Source organism: Amphiura filiformis, unplaced genomic scaffold (genome assembly GCF_039555335.1).
Source record: "Amphiura filiformis unplaced genomic scaffold, Afil_fr2py scaffold_553, whole genome shotgun sequence".
NCBI lineage: Eukaryota > Metazoa > Echinodermata > Ophiuroidea > Amphilepidida > Amphiuridae > Amphiura > Amphiura filiformis.
In genome coordinates this window covers 2,322-7,218 of record NW_027306017.1, presented here as the reverse complement: position 1 = coordinate 7,218, position 4,897 = coordinate 2,322, and the positions used below count along the sequence as shown (strand labels likewise).

At 35.3% G+C, this 4,897-nt stretch overlaps 1 long non-coding RNA gene across 1 annotated transcript; it reads right to left on the bottom strand.

Moving 5' to 3' along the window:
• Window positions 1-423: 423 nt before the first annotated feature.
• Window positions 424-3,084, bottom strand: LOC140145666 (uncharacterized). The gene is made up of 4 exons (XR_011858115.1): window positions 2,269-3,084; window positions 2,072-2,135; window positions 1,504-1,674; window positions 424-636 (listed from the first exon to the last, which is right to left on the bottom strand). It is a non-coding gene; the product is annotated as an uncharacterized lncRNA (long non-coding RNA).
• Between the last annotated feature and the right edge of the window lie 1,813 nt (window positions 3,085-4,897).

Sequence of the window (4,897 nt, the reverse complement as noted above, 5' to 3'; positions counted from 1 at the left end):
TGTGAAGGTATCATTATGTAATACTCCTGATCCATATTTTGGCGTTCTCTTGGACTGATTATTATATGATCATGATCATTACCACCAAATCAAATCAGACCGGTACAGAATAATATAGTCTTTATCCTGAAAAGCGCCGCCATCAGATTGATTTAACTGAATAACAAGTTTGGAAAGATGGCAGGCTGATGTGCCTGGTATTTTTTAATGCTTTGCAATGCTTTGTTTATGGCTTTCTCAACATCTAACCAAAAACAGATGAAAATCTGGTACAATTGTTTAGCATGTTCTCCTCGCAGTTATTTTCACAAAGTTTTAGTCAAATTGGAGCAATTTACAACTTGACCTCAGAGGACCCTGGTTGTTTTTTAACATATATTCCACATCTTTTTTTTTTTTTTTTTCCAATGAAGAGCATACATCCTCCTGTCAACCCCACCAGGCTAAAGCTTTGCAGCAATTTCATACAAGAATATTAATTATAACATTATATTTCTTACTTGGCAGTAAATGTAATAAAACCAGAAATGATCACTCTGATGTGGCCGTCTTTCTTGTTGTAGTGAAGGTTTTCAAAGATACGACCCTTGACTCTTTTTGTTGTCCATTCCTTTAAAGTTTTAAAATCGCCAATTCCTGCAATATATACAAGATGGGACAGAGTAATGTGTAAGATTTGTCGCATATTGCCCGATGATGTAAGTATGAACGTTAACGTATAGTGAAGTTTTCTTTATCACAACTTACAATCCACGAAAAAAAAGGTTGGCACACTTTGCACGTCTTTTGGTATATCTCTTCCCCCGCTCCCCCAATTCAATGTTGGACGAAGCCATGTTGTCAACAGGTCCATGAGACCTCCAACATTGAAAAGATGGGGAGTGGGGAAGAATGAGATATGGGGGGCGTATGTACTTCACATATATTGTATGCATGTTTCACTCGTCTCCCCAATTTTAATAGGGCACGCATTTCCTTTGTTTAGTGCAAGTGTGCCAACTATTTTTTCCTGGAATGGCTAAGCAATATTTAGAAGATTATTAATTTTATTAAACAGCAAATCAGCAAATAGTATTTAAAAATTTAGGATTTAGGATATATGTCTAAGCATAGATTAAAATCTATGGTCTAAGTACTAATAACACTACCAGATTATTATTGCTGCCAAACCCCAGAGGTACACTGCTTCCCAGCAACTGTGTGGCTACTCTAGAGTACCAGTGCAGTACCAATCCAGTACCATTGTTGTTTACTGGTATACATGATTCCGATGTGAGTACTTTAGATTACCCACAAATGTACTCTAGAGTACCCATACATGTACTCTAGCGTACCAATGAAGTAGCTGGGTAGCTGTACCTCTGACAGTGGTAACAATAGGAATCTGGTTGTGAAGGTTAGAGATTATAGTATAGATTTATAAGATTGGGTAGCAATATAGATTAAAATATTATGATAAATATAATAAATTGCCAACGACAATTGCATCATTACCATGATTACCTTTTGTAAATTCTCTGTTAAATTGACCAATCAGATGCGCTCCACACACAGGAGGTGCCGTAGGTCCTGTAATCGTGTCATTCTCCTCGTCATTTTCATAAAAGTTATCCACTCTCACTGTAGTATACGGAACCGATCGTTTCCTTCTCCTCGATACCGTGTGCAAATGTACTGTTAGAAATATGTAAAATAATTGTCTTAATCCAAATCGTTCTGGATATACAGTGGTTCCAAAACAGTGGTCGCGACCCTTTTGGGCATCGCAAGACTTGCCGCAAAAAACTAATTTCATGTTTGAATTCAAAATCAAAATTCAATTCCAAATCAATTTTTTTTATAGAAAATGCCGACCAATTAAACTAAATCAAACTTACCGATTTAGAAAGTTTTACCTTCGAACTCTCAAAAAATTGTAATGGTTTGTACTTATCTTGCGCTTGATTTTTCTTTCTTTTTTCTTTTTCGGTATAAAGACCAAAAAACTAATTTCCTTTGAGGCTCGAAACTGCACTTGCTTAGTTTCCTTTAAATGCGAGGAGAATTTTTTTTATTTAAACCTTGAGCTTACCGGATCGTTTATATGTGGTAACCGAGCTACTTTGTCGATGGAATCTCAGAAAATCTTTAATATGCTGATATGGAAAAGACAATTAAAACAAAAAAGCATTTAAGTTATCTTTATCGTGAAAGAAAATAGTAAGCAATCCTAAAAACATGACTCCTCTCACATGTACAAATCGAAATATGATCATCTTTTCCGCGTACCTTTTTTAACTCGTGAAGATTTATCTCACAACAGTTTTCGGCGATAATGCTTCTTGCTTCACTCCATTGTTTTTCGCTGTTACCGATGCTGGTCCACACCCATCGGTATCGGTGGAGAATAGTCTACCAGGCTCATTGGCACCTTCACACCATCACCAACAGCTGCGGCAGATTGTTTTGGGCAAATACACACACATTAGGAACTGTCGATGGTCTCGAGTTGATGTTGTTGGGTATCAAGTGTTGAACATTCTCAAATTCCTGGTTTAGAAGAAGCACACACACAACAATGACGATGGCATATTCTGCCGTAAATATCACGGTGCCGATAATTGGAATAAGACATTTGTCGTCTCGAAGGTAGCAGTCGACCGACATCTTAGAGTTTGGATTTACCAATGTCGACATTATGTTACTCACACAATGTTTGTAATGCGTAAGAAAGTGATTAGAGCCCATTGGTTAACACATTTGTTGTTGACATCCATGTAGTGTAGCTTAGTGTTACGGTACAAAATTCAGTGAACTTATCATAGATTCACAGGTCACTGTCTTTGCATTTATATGCGGGATATTATGATTATATTTTGAGATTTTGCCACTGTCAACGAACTTTCCATGAAAATGTTTACGGTTCCAGCTTGCAGGAGTATAGTGTTCATTCATACATCAATAAACATTTGTGTATCATTATGTTAAATTGATGGCGGGTTGGCAGAAATCCAGTAAATTATATAGGATCTCGTTTTAATTACAAAGTTCCGTAACCCCGTTTATAGGCATACATGTGCACTAATGAATGAACACGAGTGTATCATACCAAAATGCAATTACCGTAAGAGGACAACTTTACTGATACAATGGACATGGTTACTAGTAGTTACTACTGAAATGCGCATTTATGGATCGGTTGTATTTCTGATTTCAGTGAATTATTGAACTGTGTAGTAAACAACTTGCAGCTGCATTGTTTTCTAAAAATAACTTTACGTGACTCTTATTGCATGAATGATGAATGCGCAATGACAAATGTGTTTTTCGTAATAATGTTTATTGCCATACAGAGCTATACAGCATGCACCATGCAAAATAGGACTCGATCCTTGGACTTTGTAGAGGTAGCAACTATCATGACCATAATATAAATGTTATTTATTTATTTATTTATTTATTTATTTATTTATTTATTTATTTATTTATTTATTTATTTATTTATTTATTTATTTATTTATTTATTTATTTATTTATTTATTTATTTATTTAAGGTATAAAACATCGCAACATTTTTGGCACAAAGGCTTATTTGAAACTTTGAAATGATTTACAATTTAAGAAAATGCGTACCTAAAATTACAAATATGAGTCAACTTTCAACCCCAAAATAAGCATAGCATAATATGATTCAATCACAAAAATACAACAACCAAAAAATATAAACAATTTTAGCCATAAATAAGTATTGCACATAAAAATCATAATCATACACAAGTGCATGATCTAAAAAGTTAATTTTAGACAACAGTATAATACGTATAGGTAAAGGTTTCGGATAACATTGTAGTCTAGGAAAATTTGGGAAACTTAAAGGGAATAATGCTGTGGATCAGGAAATAAGCCGCTGAAAATTCAAGTCGGCTTCACGGGTACGCTGACGAAAATCTAATCCTAAAAAACCTGGCAACCATGGGGAATCCCCTACCACCTTTCGGTTTATGTATTATGTATACGATGATGATCTATATTATGATAATAATGTTATCATATCGTAGTACATTTTGCAAAGCATACTTCCCTTTTTCCATCATCAATGTTAATTAAAGCTGAATTTACCCTAGGCAACGCTGCCCGAATGAGTTTTGACCAATCATGTGGCGCTTTCTGTCGCGTTGGACAAGTGTTCTACTTCATTGGTCTGAAGTCAATCCCTTACCGTTCATGCAGTGACTCTGTGACTGAGTATAAATTCAGTTTTAGCGTTGAGAGGAAATTCAACTTGAAGGTATTAAAAGGGAAATTCCCTTCACCCTCCCACCTTAGAGGTTTGCTTTGCATGTATGTGGTGACATAATTGCATAATAAGATCGTTGCATTTTACAATGTGAACTTCCCGATATGAGCATGAATTTCATGGTAACTCAATTTTTCCATGAGAACGTACTAAACCACCACCAAGCTCCCGAAACCACAACCTCTCGCGCCACAGTCGAACGCCTTATCGATTGAGCTAACTTGACTTAGGGATAAACCCAATATAATTATAAACTTACGGAACAACCCAAAAGTTCGACGAAGTCCTATAAACGAAAGTCCATTCCTTAGGGGCAGGGGTCAATAGGGCCTATTACGTTAGTTAACAGAACAATTGGTTAAAACATCGGTTGAAAAGAACAGTGATTAATATAATATATTTCAAATTTTAGTACTTTCCGAAGTTCAACAATGACGATCCACAGCGGTTGCTTCAAAATAATTTTAAATCAAATCAATATTATTATAATGTCTGCAAGATACACCGTTTTATATTAAAATTTACCTTGCTTTGACTGAAACAGCATATAATCATAGAAAGAAATATATTGTAAACAAAAGTGACAATTCTGAAGTGCAAGGTCGAAAACAATTCAAACTT